The 17,841-nt window shown below is 35.9% G+C and overlaps 1 protein-coding gene across 10 annotated transcripts in view; it reads left to right on the top strand.

Moving 5' to 3' along the window:
- The window catches only part of plppr2b (phospholipid phosphatase related 2b), a 157,191-nt gene that overhangs the window by 9,224 nt on the left and 130,126 nt on the right, over nucleotides 1–17,841 (top strand). For 2 of the 10 annotated variants that reach the window (XM_087256590.1, XM_087256586.1), the window contains exon 3: nucleotides 255–326. The exons of 5 other annotated variants lie outside the window; for them this stretch is intronic. The gene's annotated coding sequence lies outside the window, so the exon portion shown is untranslated. Of the gene's footprint in view, nucleotides 1–254; nucleotides 327–2,036; nucleotides 2,267–17,841 lie in introns of those variants that run through there. 3 more of the 10 variants (XM_087256587.1, XM_087256592.1, XM_087256584.1) reach the window with 2 other exon arrangements.

The following is a 17,841-nucleotide window of genomic DNA, read 5'->3' as shown; positions in this document are numbered from 1 at the left end:
TATTTGAGATGGATATAAACACAACGCTTAAATCACTTCAGAAGGTGATTTGGGACACATTCCAGATTAAACTTGACAGGTCTAAATACATCTGGTTGTTAAAGGCATTAATTTTTTTCAAGCAAACTCTGCAGCGCGGTGTGACGCTGTTCCCTTTCGCGCTTGCCGGTCGGCCGGCCGACAACTTACCTCCTTGTGGAGAGCTTCCTCGCTGCAACCCGTTTGTTCACTCAGCTCACCATGTACGTCGGCAGGCTTGAGATGCAGAGAGGAGTTGACCACGGCGATCGGTTTCGAGTCCAGGGAAGAGCGGTTCCAGCAATCAGGTAAGACAAAAACAGAATCCCAAAAATTAAGTGAACGAGTTTCGTAACAGGGTGAGAACGTGGCGAAATCCGAAAACGCGGTAAAAAAAAAAAAATCAGGGCTTTTCTTTTTTTGGACAGCTTTTTTAAACTGTTGCTTGGGTTTAGGGAAGCGAGTGGGCGGCCGGGTCAATCGGTAAAATTGGTTGGGTTCAGGGAAGGAGTAGGGCGGGTCAGCCGATTGGCGGTCGCGCAGTCAATCATCCGGTCAGTCGGACAGCGGCCTCTGGTGGGTTCACGCGAGAATAGCGCGGGCGCGAACTGCACTCACGAGAGGCGTTTGAAATGCGAAAAAGCGCACAACAGTGGCATCTCGCGGATTCGCAAAAACAAAAACTGCAGCCGTATGTACCTGCCGGGACGTATTCCGCGGTCTCCAGAAACGTCCGCGGGACTACGTTTTCAGAATGAGCCTGGGTTGTCTAAACTATATTCTTTTTAAATTTCTGGGTAAAAAAACAAAAACATTTTTATCTTTTAAAAACAATATATTTTATTTTAAGAAACATTAAAAATTTTGGAACAGTAAACATGTCAGGCTAAATCATTCAAATGATTTGTTGATTAAAAAAAGTTAATAAATTTTTTTACAAATACCTAAAGAATGGTATTGCACAAAGTTTTGACAGTTTTAAAACCTTGACTTTTCCAAACCACAGTATATCTTGAAAACGGTTATCATCCCATACCTAGTCTCATGTATGAGAGTCTATATGGGAGCCTCATAGATGCAAATGGAAAAAAATAACCTGTGTGTGATGTGATAATACCTCAAAGTTTTACCCTTTAGCAGTCACAAGACTGGAACCTCAGGTTTAAGGCGGCACTCATGTCTCATCACAAAGGAGCAGACAAAACTGATAGTCTACAATTCTTTGGGGGGGGGGGGGGGGGGGGTGGGATGAACAATGGCTGAATATATGGCGGGAGCCCAAAGAGTGGTCATGGTCACAGGCGAAGAGGTCAGTGCAGGCAGCAAATAGCATAACTAATAAATAAGGCAATGAAAAAAAACGCAGCAAGACTAACAAGAAGTACGCTTCTTGTTACAGCAAACAAGACTCAGCAGTGTGTGTAAGAATGTGATGTGTATATATAGTCCAACTAATCAGTCCTCAAGAGCTGTGTGCAAATAATCAGGGGTGATCCAGAACTGGTGTGTGAGTGAGTTGGAATATGGGAAATGTAGTGCAGTTTGGTGGCAGTAGTTCGGGTAGTTGTAGTTCGGGTAATAGTGAATGTTTTCCAGTGATCTGCAAGGGCTAGAACGCTGGCGGTAGTGACAGTAAGTACATACACTCAAAAAATGATGTTAGCTGTTTGTTCAAGCTACTTAAATATAAAATAGGCTAAAACAACACAATTTATTGAGGTTTTATTAGGGACAATTTAATTGATTCATGTTCAATCCACTTGAATCTCTAAAAACTAATACGTTAACTTAATTACTTCCTGTTGTCAGTACACAAGTTGATTGTGTGGAACCCAGCATTTTTTACATTGTAAGTCGGCAAAATATTTTACATTGTTCCTAGTTGTTGTTGCATATTTGATAATCTTGCATATTGTGCCTTAATGAATAAGCTTGATCTTTTGAACACTGGGACATCAATCCAGCTTGTTCACGTTACATCTCGTAATGTGGAGAGGGGTGGCGCTGATGCCAATGGCAATGTGTGTGTGTGTGAGTCGAGAGAGAGAGAAGGAGGAGAGAAAAGAGAGAGAGAGAGAAATGTGGCAGTATGCCTCTGGTGAAGAGACAGCCGTTTACACGTAGAGAGCTGAGTTAAGCAGGTGCTGCTGTTTCATTCACACACTTCCAAAACCACTTGTGCTCCCGTCCAGCCGGAATGGGAGTAATATAGCACCTTTTACTTCCATCACTGCTACTACCATTAGAGGTAAGCTCTCTCTCTCTGTATCTCTCACTCTCGCTGATGTGTTTATAATGGTGAATGTGGGCTGTGGGCAGGCATTTGGGCAGCTCAATACGCCGGCTGTAATAGATTCAATGCTTTTGAATGCGAAGGCAACAGAGGCGGTACTAGATCAAGGCTGTTGCAGAGAGAAACTGTGTTCAGGCTCTGACCCACATCGGGGAGTCTAAAGCGCTGCGCATCGCAAAAGAAACTCTTTGTCTTTTTCTCTGAACCAAAAAAGTGACAGGGATGTAAACGCAAAGTTTTGCACATAAACTGACTTGGAAGTGCATGACGTGCTTTTGTTGTGTGCTTTAATAGTGTGTGTGTACTAGAGTGTAAATAATAAATTGTCTGCTACAGTTGGGTTTTTCAGGGGGCAGGTATTACTTTGGAGACTGTGTACTTGTACTGTTTTGGCAGGACCTGCAATATGCAATGATGAATACTGCCGGTTAGTGCTGCATGAGCTCACTGTGTGTGTGTGTAAACCCGAAGTCCTAATGTAATCAGAATGTAATCAAAATGCTTCATCCACCAAATTTGTGCATCAGGCGATGCTCACAGTCTGTTTGCTGACCGTATGATCTATATTGCACTCAAAACTGATAAGCATGATCCAAAAACCTTTAATAAAGTGAGGTTTTTTTATCACTAAATCCTGATACACGGTAAAAACTTCAATAAGAACTCACACTTTTTCATTTTGTTGGCACTCGGGCTCTGCACCATTACAAATATACCATCAGGCCAGTGCTTGGAGCACGACTCTTTGGCACAGCTTCAAGTTCCATCCTGGGATAAATGAATTATCTTTTAATATATCCAGTTAAATCAGCTCTGTGTCAATAGATGCATTTTTATAAAATTTGTCATGATTTCGGTGACTTTACTAGCTTGACCTTAAAGTAATGATGAAGCTTGAAAATAGTGGTGCTTTTCATTTGTAAAGTAGACGTTGGAAACCCTGTTTCTAATAATTAGAATGTACAATATATTATCTGAGGCGACATTGTGGCTCAGTGGTTAGCACTGTCGCCTCACAGAAAGAAAGTCAATGGTTCGAGTCCCGGCTGGGCCATTTGGCATTTCTGTGTGGAATTTGCATGTTCTCCCCATGTTGGTGTGGGTTTCCTCCGGGTGCCCTGGTTTCCCCCACAGTCCAAAGACATGCACTATAGGTGAATTAAATAAACTAAATTGGCTGTAGTGTATGAGTGTGAATGGATGTTTCCCATCCAGTGTGTTGCAGCTGGAAGGGCATCCCCTGTCTAAAACATATGCTGGATAAGTTGGCAGTTCATTCAGCTCTGGCAATCCCTGACGAATAAAGAGAATATGCTGAATAAAAATGAATGAACAAACATATTAACTGTAAGTAAATTATTGCTTTAATGATATCTTTATTGGCCTGACAATATATTACAGCCAGTAAATTATGGATTTTTCCACTGGTTGATCCACTTCCAACTAAGGTTGCAGATATATAGCCAGGTTTACATTTCTGGGGACAGCGAAATATGTAACCTTAGGTCCATCTGCGCCCAATTTTTGTTTTTGCAATGCGGCAAAGGCCGCTGTGTATGCCTTTTGATAATCACAAATTTCTCTTGCGGATCTTCTCCTCGTGTAAATCCACCAGAGGGCGCAAAATACACTTCAGCCGACCAGGCCGACTGACTGACCCACCCCCATCCCAAAACCCATCCAATAGTGTTTTTAAAAGCATTCTAGAAAAAGAAAAGCCATCGCCACGTGATTTCACCACGTTTTAAGCCTGTTGTTTATTTATTTGTTTGTTTATTTTTTGCTTTGTTTTACCGGGTTTCTGGAACTGTTCTTTACCAGACTCAAACCCCGTCATCGCGGGCAACTCCACTCTGCGTCCCAAGTTCTCTGACGTATGCGGCAAGCTATTGGGCAAACTGGTAATGCCAGAAAATGAGGCGTGGCATCATATCGCCCCATAGTGTTTATTTTAAAGACGAAATGCAGCCAGACATACCTCTGGCTACATAAATTGCGCTCTCCAGACAGAGGTACGTAGCCACAATGAGCCTGTCTTGTCCGCTTCAGATGTGAGGCTTTTGATTGAAGCCTTTCATAAGCCAAGATACACTCAAAAAATGATTTTTACTGCTTGTTTAAACTACTTATCAACACAATTCTTTTGTGTTGTTGTGTTGTGTTGAGTTTTTTGGGGGCAACTTAATTGTTTTATGCTCAACCCACTTAAATTTGTCAAATCAATTAGTTAATCAGTTTGTTTTGCGACAACATGAAAGGGGGTGTGGCACCTAGCATTTTTTTTACAGTGTACGTTATCAAATTGGTTGGTTGTTTTTTTTCAACATGGTATTGGGCTGAACACCTGGTTATTGTTCAGTCATGGCACAGCAGATGTTGTTTTGTTGACAATGCAGGACTTAAGGAATTAAAAACTTAATAATTTTTACTAATTTAAGTGGATTGAAAAAAAAAACAATTAAGTACATTCATTCTTTTCGGCTTAGTGCCTTTATTAATCATGGGTCGCCACAGCGGAATGAGCCGCCAATTTATCCAGCATATGTTTTTTATGCAGCAGATGGCCCTTCCAGCTACAACCCATCACTGTGAAACACCCATACACTCTCACTCACACACATACACTTCACTTATACCACATGTCTTTGGACATGTGGGGGAAAGCGGAGCACCTAGAGGAAACCCACACCACCACAGAGAGAACATGCAAACTCCACACAGAAATGCCAAGTGACCCAGCTGAGGCTCAAACCATCTTGCTGTGAGGCGACAGCGCTACCCACTGCGCTACTGTGTCACCCTTAATTAAAAACTTAACATATGAAATAAAAAGTGAAACCTTTTAAACTTTTATTTAATGTCTATAATGCAAATAAAACTAGATCCACTTATTTGGTAAAGCAAGTCCCACATATAACATATCTACTAAAAGACTGTTTTGTACATAACCCATATAACCATTTTCATCTTAGTCAATAATATTATTAAAACTTCATTTAAAAACTGAGTAAATATTCTGTCTGGCCCTAGTAATAAGGAAGGAGTGATGGTTTACTCGCTCCACTGCCCTTTAAACAGACGTCTAAACGGGGATTTGTCACGCCACATTAAAGAGAGTTAAAACGAGGTTTATTGTTTGAATTTCCAGATAAAATAAACAGAATCTGATTTTAAAATATAACATTACAAGCTATCAATTTTAACCATCAAATTCAGTACATTTTAATGATTTCTAATGCTTTTTTGGACATGCTTTATTAGGATTTATTGGTTTTACCATGCAACCAGAAACATATAAAATACATAGAGCTATTACAGTTTCCATTAATACAATACTCATTATAATCTGTAAACCCAATACAAATTCAGAATCAGAATCAGTTTTAATGCCTTCACACACACAAGGAATTTGTTTTGGCTACAGAAGCTTCCAGTGTACATTAAGTGACAAGTGACAACACAAAATAAATATGGAAAAAAAAAAGAAGAATACGATAAACAATAAACAGAGATGCAGTTAGTCAAAAAAAATCTGGATGTTGAGTTGTATGTACAGATTTGTTATAAATATACAGGTTATACGGTGCTTTGAACCAATGCAAATGGAGAAAGTATTGCATTGTATATTGACCCCGATTTAAGGGACTAAGCCGATAAGAAAATGAATGAATGAATGAATGAATGATGCCAAAATTAAGATATATTTTTATTTTAAAAAAGCTTAATAATCTGCTAATGGGGTAAGTAAAATAATCTTGTTTTTCGTTTTGACATAAGATTAATTTAATTACCCAATTGGCAGATTATTTAGCTTTTATTAATTAAATTAATTTAATTTTGGCATATTATATCTTAAAACAAGATCATATTTTTTGCATGTCTAGAAAATGCTTCTTGATTTAAAAACTTTTAGGTATTTGGACTCGAAACAAGACTGAAAATCTAAGCAAGAAAAGCATTTTTGCAGTGCATAAGCAGATACGTACTTGAAGTGAAACAAAAAAAAAACATTTATAAAAAACATGTGCACTGCAAAAAAATGCTTTTCTTGCTTAGATTTTTTGTCTTGTTTCTAGTCTAAATATCTGAAATTTCTTATATCAAGAAGTATTTTCTAGACAAGCAAAACATATTGTCTTGTTTTGAGAAATAATATGCCAATATTAAGTGAGTTTTTCCTTAAAACAAGCAAAATAATCTGCCAATGGGCTAAGTAAATTAATCTTGTTTTTTCTTTTGAAGTAAGATTATTTTGCTTACCCCGTTGGCAGATTATTTAGCTTGTTTTAAGGAAAAACTCACTTAATATTGGCATATTATTTCTCAAAACAAGACAATATGTTTTGCTTGTCTAGAAAAATCTTCTTGATTTAGGAATTTTTAGACATTTGGACTAGAAACAAGACAAAAAAATCTAAGTAAGAAAAGCATTTTTGCAGTGTGAGCTCTTGCTCTTATATATTCAATAAAATATTTGTTTCCTCTGTTAATGTAAGTGAAACATATACAGAAATTATACTATAAAGCCTGCAAACACATACTAACACTGAGAAATGCTTATGGACAAAACACTTATGTGAAGCATTTAAAATAAAATGTTTTAATAGAGTTCCTCTTTAACCTGCCTGTAATATAAGGGAGAGAGAAAATAAACCTAATTGCAGTAGTTCACTTTCAATCAGTGAGGTGTTCCCTCCTGTCTATATAGGTGGTCCTTGGCCAGAACAAGTTGTAATCTTTGCGGACCAGACTTAATCCCATGAGTTAAAAGTCCTACCCGAGACTATGTGGATTCAGTCAAAGTAATTAAATCAGAGTGTGCGAACGTGTCTTGGCCACCGCGCTGAGGATATAATGCTGGGCAGCCAGCAGATTTTTGCAGTGTGAGTGACACAGAGACCCACATGCCCCAAATGCTGCATGCATATACACAGAGAGAGCATGAAACATCAGAGCACTGTCATAACATTCGTTCTCCAGCTTCAGATCACACTGAACAAGGGCTGTTTTTACAGGCTTTCTGCTGATGTTTGAATTTGTGGCTGAGTTTTAAGAAAGAAGCAAATCACTTGCAAGATATCTGATAAGCATTCATTTCTAGCGTAGACAGTTACACCATTTGGTTAACAAATACAGTTCGTGCTTTACTCAAGTTTCACACAGTGGGAGGAAGAAGACTGTGCTTTTTATACTCAACTGTTCACTTTTTGTCCCATGTTTCACACTGTTCTCTCAGGAATAGTTTGGAAATTTCAAAGTGTTTATTATAGTGGCCACTAGCATACTACACTATAAAAAAATGTCAAAAGACTATCACAATATGTTACTTTAGCGTATTTTAATAGGTTAATCCAATAGTATCTAGATGCAGGCTTGGATTTGCAAGCTGAGACTGCATATCTCAGAGATGCAATGTCAGACAAAATGCACTCAATGGAGCTAGTGACGTCACTTTGAGGGGTAGGGTTAGGGGTGGGAAAAGGTGTCAGATTGCAACTGCACAGAGTCTCCATCCAGACCCCTCTTAGTTAATCAGGTTTCAACTTATTTTTTCAAGTCACACAAAGTTGAGTTTAATATTTTTAGTCAGTTTGAATGATGTAAGTTGTGATGACTGGAAAAGATCATTTGATTCAACAAAAAATTTAATGCAGTAAGATTTTGTACAGTATAGAATCCCACATTGTAAAAAATGTAATGACAAAAAGTCAAGACAACAAATATTTTTAAGTTGCTTTAACTAATTTTATTAAATTGTTCAGGTTTCCGTAAAATTTTTTAGGTACACAAGGTTAACTTAATGGGCTGTATTTTAAAGATCTAGGCGCAAAGTCTAAAGCATTTGGCGCCAAAGCATTAAGAGCATGTCCGAATCCCTTTTTGCTATTTTAAGCATGGAAAAATACGCTCAGCGCCCCGGCTCATGGTTTAACAGCTTATTCTCTTAATAAGTTAGGCCCACACAGAATCTGCTGAATCCTGCAGATTTTTAGCCCATCGTTGATTCTGTTTATTTACTTGTGTAAATATGTGTACATTTATCTTTATTCAGTTTTTTCATTAATTTCAGTAATATTATTGACTAATATGAAAATATTCATATGATTTATTTACACTACATTTTGTAAAGGAAAATTTTGTTTTAGTAGATATATTATATGAGAGACCTGCTTTGTTTACCAAGTAAAGTGAATCTAATTGGATTTGCATTGTAAACATTAAATACAAGTTAAAAATGTATCATTCTGCTAAACCCGCGGATTTTTTACAAAATTCTGCACAGAAATAGCAAAAAATGTCCGCAGATTACGTTTGGCCAAATGGGTGTGTTTTTAGCATAACATACAATAAACCAATCAGAGTCTCATCTCTCTTTCCCTTTAAAAGTCAGTTGTGTTTCGCCATAGCGCATTTCCTATTTACATGGCGGACTAGCGAGAAAACAGTAAACAAACCATCTGCAGCACGAGAATAAAGAGTCAGCCTCTTCCATTCAGCCTCTTTACTTTCTCTTTATTTAGCTCACTCTACTTTACTCCTTTACTTTCGTAAATACGGAAAAGGTGTTGTACGCACTCCACTGAAGACATCCATTAGCCTACCTGTTTAATTTCGTTTAAGCGCAAAGATTTGTTTCAAAACAATTTCTAGTTCTAGTATTCAGCAAACGAATAAATGAACAATAGTAAACAAAGGGTGGTCAAACAACAGAGTTATATCCACATGTCCTATTCTTATGCCCCATATGGTGATGCATATCTCCAAAACCCAACAGGTGGACAAATCTAAACTTGTTTTTATTAAAACAAATATAAATATCCATATAATAAATAATACTAGAAATAATATACTACTAATAATAATACTAATAATAACATTATACAAATGAAAGTTGTCATGAAGAAACTGAAAAAAGGCCCTCGACATAAAGAAGGCATGGATGTAGTGGTTTTTTATATTTATGTGGAAAATAATAGTTTTAATTTTTTTATTTATTTTTTCAATTTTAAAGATATTTATGTATTGCTGTAGAGTGTTTTAGACCTGCATTGGCACATAACTAACATGCTCTGCGCTGGACTTCAGACCAGGTTTTAGCTGGTCAATCGCGCGGTCTATTTCAGTTCTTCAAAATAGCAACGCACCAACAATGTGCCTTGACACACCTCTTTTTCAGACTGGAACACCCATGAGTCTACAAAGTGGCTATTTAAACAACGTGGCTCTAAACATGAAAATGATTGTTGCACTGCTCTGAAAATAGCAACACATCGAGCCAAACATGTCTTGGGCCTTATTGGAGCAGGTGTAGGGCGCAATATTTTTAGTCAGTTTGAAAAATTTAAGTTGAGATGACTAGAAAAGATAAATTGATTCAATTAAATATATGATTTAATTAATGTATTGTTTAATTATTATTTAATTTACTTTAATTATGGATTAATTCAATTTAAGGCAGCAAGATTTAATATACAATGCATGTTGGTGACAAAGCATATACATCCACTTGTTTGAAGTTTTCTGAAGCATATTAGAAAAACAAAAAGAAAAAAGAAAGGCAAAAGCAGACACTATCATCAATGCTCGATATTTTTATCTGTTTCCTCAGATTCTAAACATCTAAATGGTGTGGGAGAATATCTGGGGCTGTACAAAGTACATGAATATTTAACGAGGCCAGCATTCAGGCGATTTATGATTGATTGTCTGTTGCAATTTTCACGCTGTTATTTCATTATTTTTGCCAGCCAAATTTACGCTTTAGGACTGCAAAATGCATATTTCAGATGATGTTCTGGCTCGCTTCTTTCAAAGTTACAGTGGAGATCGAATTTAGAGAACAACCTATGATTTCCTAATTTTGAGGTCACTGCTTAGCCCCAACAGGGAAAAAGAGCAGTTTTTAAAGCACATTTTGTGGATTAACTTAGCCATTGTTGTTAATAAACGTTGAAAAAGTAAAGTATAAGAAGCAGAGTAATTCTATTTGTTTATTATACAAATATATTTTGCAGAATAATTCTGTTTTTCAACTAAAAAATGGTTGCATTTATCACCAAAACTGCACATGATTAGAAACACTAAATTTAGTATGAAACTAATAACAAAATATTGTGTCTATGTACAGTATGAAATGGTGTCATAGCGTTGAATTGTTTCATACTTTGATACACATTTTTTTTTCACAGAGTAATTAAATTTTTTTAAATATATATATAATATTGATAGTAATAAAATGTTTAAGTACACTGATGAATGATTACTGCAAAACTGTTGCAACCAATTTATACCGGTTGAATTTAATCAAACTAATTAAATTTAGTAACTTCAGCCCAAATCAGCCCAAATAAATGATTTTCAAACACTTACCTTAAAAATTTTTAATGGATCCAATGCATCATTTTTTTCAGTAAATTCATTAATTTATTCATTTTCTTTTCGGCTTAGTCCTTTTATTAATCTGGGGTCGCCACAGCGTAATGAACCGCCAACATATCCAGCATATGTTTTACGCAGCGGATGCCCTTCCAGCTGCAACCCATCTCTGGGAAACACCCATACACACTCATTCACACTTATACACTATGGACAATTGAGCCTACCCAATTCACCTGTATCGCATGTCACCCGGAGGAAACCCACACGAACGCAGGGAGAACATGTAAGCTCCACACAGAAACGCCAACTGACCCAGCCGAGGCTCGAACCAGCAACCTTCTTGCTGTGAGGCGACAGCACTACCTACTGCGCCACTGCGTCGCCCTTTTTCATTGATATTAAACACTTTTTATAAAGCTAAAATGCCACATTTGACTGAATATAAAGACTTAAAGAGTGCAATTCTATTGTCTTTGCTTTGAGATTTATTCATTCATTCATTCATTTTCTTTTTGGCTTAGTCCTTTATTAATCTGAGGTCACCACAGCAGAATGAACCAAGTTACAAGTTTAAAATGCAGTGAAACCAGTAAAATACATTCATTAAGAGTTTATATAATAAACAGAGCCTATAGTTTAAAAGAGTGCACCATAAAATGAAGTCATCAGTTACTCAAAATAGTGTTGCTTCAATGCTATAATCTACAAAGAATTTGACATTTTAATGATGTCCTGCCTGTTCTTGTCCATAATGGCAATGAATATTGAGCATTACAAAAGATTTCAAAAAGCAAAAAACACAGAATGGCCAACAAATGAGGTGTGTGGTGAAAATTTAATGCATTATTTAACAAAATTTCCTGACTTTGTCCTTTAGGCTTTGTAACCACTAATATTTAATACAATTGAAAAATCAAATCCTGCTTGTGTTGTTTCTTCTCCGAGTTAAATATCTCCAGACCAGAACTCTGGCTGTCAGATGAAAGCAAGAATGACAGTTAACAGATGAATATATGAATTGCTTTTGCAATAAACACAACAAGCACAGAAAATAATGTATTTTGTAAAAGTATACTGTGTTCAATTTCTTCCAACCTTTGTTCTTTTCCTAGTCAGAGAGATCATGCAGTTCAAGGGTCAAATCTTAAGGGTGGAAGTCAAGTGTAATTTAGTTTTTTTATTAATTTCTAACATATAAACACATATAACAGTACCAACAGTATAGTTTATGTGCCATTTTTGCCCTTTGTACACGCAAAAACGGTTTGCTGCACTCAAAAAGATATTTTTGCTGCTTGTTTAAACTACTTGCAGGTCCCTGGCAGTCGGGAAAACTGTAAGCAGTAGTCTTAGTAATAAGTGAGAGAGACAAGAGTTAGTTGCTGCTTCAACGTCCTCTTTGTTGTCTTTTATTACACATACACATTTGTATGTTAGAGTCGGTAAAGACACTTTGAATCACAAAATGATTCATAAACATATTGGATAAAATAGTACACACTGTATAGATACTTTAATCAACTCACATCACAATAAATAAATAAACAAACAAATAGCAACATGAAACCTTAAGCATTTTACAGAAATGCTAGAATCTTTGTCACAAATTGGCTGAATTAATATTACTGTGTCAGGAAGACAAGTTAAGTATTTACAGTAAGTGATATGCACAAAACACTATAAATACATGAAATCAAATTACACTTGAACTCATGAATAAACTTATATATGACATAGGCATCTCAAAGTTATCAATCAAATAAAACTGATTATTTATGCATTAAAGCATGTGTATTCTAGATCTATATGACATTTAGTTAATTTAACTAACCTTAGTAATAAGTGAGAGAGACAAGAGTTAAGCAGGTCGCACACCAGAAGCGCCGCTCGGCGCCGCAACACTGCGCGCACATGACAGTTTAAGAATTCTAAAATGCATGACGTTGCGTGGCGCTGCGCGGCGCTTCTGGTGTGCGACCTGCTTTAGTTGCTGCTTCAAGGACCTCTTTGTTGTCTGAGGATGCGCTGCAGTAGTCATGGTAACTCAACTCTCTCAACTGCGACTCAGAATTCAGAAGATGCAGCTAAACTGTTCAGTGCAAACTCACAATAATTGTATTTGAGTAATTCAAATAGTGTACACATAGAAATAGAAAAAAAAATTAAAGTGAAACATGTAGGTACAAATGATTTACTTTGTGACCTTAAGTATATGAGGGATATTCACACTTTCAAATGTGTTGAATCAACACAATTCTTGAGTTTTTTTAAGAACAACTTAATTGTTTTATGTTCAATTCACATAAATTTGTAATAACAACTTATTTAACTTAATCGATTTGAGGTGGGACAACATGAAGGAATTGTGTGGAACCCAGGATTTTTAACAGTGTGTTTGTTCATACTACTAAACAACACACTACACTGTAAAAAAAGTGATTAGTTACTTAAAGAGAGTAAACCAATTTCCTTAAAAGCAACCAGGTGACTTCACAAAAATAATGTAAGAAAACCCATTGAAACTTGAAACTTATGTTGACTTTATTTTCATAATTATGCAAATTGTACTCATTTTTATATAATATATATATTATATTATATTATATTATATTATATTATATTATATTATATTATATTATATTATATTGTATTGTATTGTATTATATTATATTATATTATATTATATTACATTACATTACATTACATTGTATTGTATTGTATTATATTATATTATATTATTTTATATTATTATAGTATAGTATTTTATATTATTTTATTTTATTTTTTCTGAGCTTTTCTGTATTGCAAAATGACATACAGTAACAAAAATAAATGTGATCTTCTAGATTCCAGTTTGTCTTTTAAATCAACACAGGCTATAATTGTATATTTTATAGACTTAATGAAGCAACAAATATGTAATATTGTAATAATTACAGTATTTATTGAAAACAGACGTGCTAAAATAGTCTGACACTGTAAAAAGGGATTAGTTGACTTTAAAAATGTGAGTACAATTTGCATAATTATAGAAATTAAGTCAACATAACAGTTCCAAGTTACAATGGGTTCACTTTTTTTCATTCATTATTTTTGTAAAGTCAACTTGTTGCTTTTAAGGCAATTAGTTTACTACTTTAAGTAACTAATCACTTTTAACAGTGTAGCTGAAACACTATATATATATACTTGGGGGGACACTTTAATTGTTGTTTGTTCAATAAATTTGTAAGAAGTAATAAGTGAACTCCTTCATGTTGTCCCAACACAAATTGATTGTGTGGATTCTACCATTTTTATGGTCTTGTATGAAAAAAAAAAAGAAAGAAGTGCATAAAGCATTTCAACATCACCAGCGCGAGTGAATAATGACTGAATTCTCACTCAGATTAGTGCCAGTCACACAGCACAGTTGCAATTAAAAACTTGGCAATTCAAAGTATGTTATCATCCATCATTACAGCAAACAGGCTTATTTGCTAATGTACAACATTGTTTGCAGGGTGTAATAGTAAATTTATCTCTTTCTGAAGTGCCCGGAATTGTCTTGTAAAATCACATCTGCTTTCTCGCAGCAAAGCAATAACTAATTCATGTGAGCAAACAGTGTCATTCTCCATTGGCATTTAATATAAACCTTGTATTCTTACACATACAAAAGTCACTCATATTTCATCTTATTATAGTAGACATCATGTCATGGCTTTATTTTTGGAGTGCTCTTGAAAGTGTGAAATGGACTTGTATTTATCTGCTGTATTTCATGTCACAGATCAGTACAGAGTTTCAGTGATGTCAGCTAATATTTCCTTATTCTTAAAGAGATAGATCACCAAAAAATACAAATTTACTCACCCTTAAGTGTTTCTTTCAGAGGATATTTTAAAGTAGATATTTTTAAGAAAGCTTTGTTACCATTAACCTATTTTTTGCTCATTTTGGAATATCGCATAAAAAACCCTGGATGGATAGCCAAGATGGGCATAAATTCTGGAAATGCACATGAAAAAATTGTCATTAAACTCATATTATTTTGCTTTTGCGGAACATGATAGGTATGTTTGGGTGGATGATGAGGTCCGAACATTTTTAAATGTTTTATACGAGACAAGGTTATTATAGTTACCAAAATTGAAAAAAAAAAAAACGTAAATTAAAATTTTAACTAATTGTCGTTAACTGAAATAGAAATAAAAAAACTATAACTAACTGAAACTGTATGGTGTTTAAACAAAACTAATTAGTGCAAAAACCTCCTTCGTTTTCGTTCATTTTCTTGTCGGCTTAGTCCCTTTATTAATCCGGGGTCCCCACAGCGGAATGAACTGACAACTTATCCAGCAAGTTTTTATGCAGTGGATGCCCTTCCAGCCGCAACCCATCTCTGGGAAACATCCACACACACATTCACACACACACAGACTCATACACTACGGACAATTTAGCTTACCCAATTCACCTGTACCGCATGTCTTTGGACTGTGGGGGAAACCAGAGCACCCGGAGGAAACCCACGCGAAGGCAGGAAGAACATGCAAACTCCACACAGAAACGCCAACTGAGCCGAGGTTCGAACCAGCGACCTTCTTGCTGTGAGGCGACAGCACTACCTACTGTGCCACTGCCTAACCCTCGTTTTCGTCTTTGTAAATGTATTTAATACATAATATTATTGTATGCCATTTAGAAGTAAATCTATGTACTTCGCACTGCAAGTGTTTGTTTGACCCGTACGGCACCTCAGAGTCTGTAGTCCTGCTGACATTGGCCAGAGCAAGCCGGTCCTCCTCTAGTCATCCTCACTGTTGCTCCCGCGACAAAAAAATAAAAAATAAAAATAAAATAAAAATAAAATAAAACTTAATCATTTCAAAATATAGAAACTAAAAAAAACTATTGATATCCCTTGATATGAGAAAAAAGTGACGACCATCCTTAATAGAAAAAAAAAAACAAGCACGGAAATCTTCCAAGAAGGAAGAGAGCAGAATATTCTAAAAGGATATGACAAACCGTGGACTATGTTGCGTAATAAATGGTAGAAACAGTACATGCCTGAAAATAAGTTTTATGTACAAAAAAGTTTCTCTTATTCTCTTACAAAAAAGGCTCTTATTTTGTTCTCTTGAACTTGTTGGATGGAAAGAGTGCTTTTTTCGCAAATGTTATTTGCAAAAATGTGCATAAATTTAATTAGCTAGATGGAAACATGGCTACTGACTTCCTTAGTAGGAAAAAAAATCTACTATGAAGGTTAATGGCCAGCAGGCACACAATGTCATAAAACATTAATATTAGGTTAGATTTAGGTTGTTATGCCAGGTTACCTAAAGTCTAGCCAGCATCTAATGACTACGTTATTTTAATGTCCAATGATGACGTCAAATGACATTGGTGTTTTGTGAATTTTTTAATTGTGTTAGTGACCAAGATCCAACATCTTAAACCAACGTCATACTGACATCATTTATTTGTCTGGTATGGCAACCAAAATCCAACGTCTGATAGACGTCATAGTTTTGACATCCACAAAACGTCAAGCTGTAACATCATTAGACGTGGAAATTTGGTTGATTTTAGGTTGGATGATGGACATTGATGTTGGCTAGATGTTGGGTATCGACGTCAACCAAATTTTTGTTTCCAAACTACATGAAACTTCCCCACAACGTTGGGGTACAGTGTCAATCTGACATTATGTTGACATCCTGTGTCTGCTGGGTGGTTACAGCTTGTGTTCAATAGAAGAAAAGAAAGTCAAACAGGTTTGGAACAAGTGAAGGGTGAGTAAATTGACACAATTTTCATTTTTGGGTCTAACCATCTCTTTAAATGACCATACATTTAAATGGACATATCCTGAAAAAAAAAAAGATTGGTGTTTTAAAATTATCATTCTTGGTCATGTTTTAAATCCAAATATGCTATTTATTAAGATAAAATGTATGCCAGAGAGCTTGAGAAGCCTTTTTTCCCCTTGTTGTCCTTTCCTATCTTGTTCCTATTTGTGGTCCTTCCTGTCCCTTGTGCTCTTCTCGCTTCTAATGTACTCCTTAGCAATGACCTGATTTTGTCTTTCCCTCTCCTTCTGTTGCTAAGAGTGTATGTTTTAAAGAGCTCAGAGGATAGACATATCATAAGGTTTGCAACAGACGTTGCCTTTGAAGATGGATTTCTTAAGAACGTACACCTGTGCTCATTTTTCCTGCGCTGTGTGTTTGCTCTAAATGAAGCAGCCCACTTTTAAGCTTGGTGAGATATTTTATGATGCGTGTCACTTTGTTTGTCACTGTGGTGTTAATTGTAAGAGCAGGGCGCACTAACACTCATACACAGCATGATTTTGATGGTTCACTTTCAAGAGCTGAACTATATAAAGTCATTACACCTACTCAACCGTCAAGTGTTTGGGAATAAAGGATTATGCGGCTGGTCCTCGGGACAGGAACTGTAATGCGTTTGTGCCGCTGTCACTTCAGCAACTACAGAAGTCAGCTCAAGGCTTCAAACTGAATTTTAGACATGAAAATGTGGCACACAGGCTTGAAATTGTTGTTTGGTTTACCCCAGTTACAAATAAATCAAATTGTTCCTTATTACATTAGAAAAAAAATGCTTTGGTCCAATCCCAGCCTAGGTTCATTGGAAATTTGTGCCTCAGGCAACGTAAATACGTTGCTCTGGGAATGTTTCGTTGCATGTTTCAGATGCAAAATCCACTAGAGGGCGCTGTTGACGTTTTTGCAAATCTAAAATAGACACGCCATTCTTTTCTACATCCACATCGTTCACATGAAGATAGGGCTTGTCGTATAGATTATCTAGTGAACTACTGACTTAAACCCAACGTGTAGTGTTTTCAGAATAAAATGTAAGAGAATAATGTACTGCAGCGATATAGATTTACCTTGATTTTACGTTAGATTTATTTATTTTTTGTAGAACCATGCTCCACCAGATTCAAACCAGAGTGCTCTGCATCACAAATACAACATTGTACAAAGTGAGCTAACACTCCAGCCTGATCTCACAAAGAGCATAACTATTTTCAGGAAATATGTGCCTCAGACAATTTTAAAATTTTCAGAAGCAAACGTAAGAGAACATTGCACTGCCACCCTGTAGATTTATCTTGATTTTGATATAATATT

Source organism: Danio rerio, chromosome 6, assembly GCF_052040795.2.
Source record: "Danio rerio strain M-AB ecotype USA chromosome 6, GRCz13ab, whole genome shotgun sequence".
In the NCBI taxonomy this organism is placed as follows: domain Eukaryota; kingdom Metazoa; phylum Chordata; class Actinopteri; order Cypriniformes; family Danionidae; genus Danio; species Danio rerio.
Note: the sequence above shows the minus strand (reverse complement) of the source record. Positions and strands in the feature narration are given on the sequence as shown.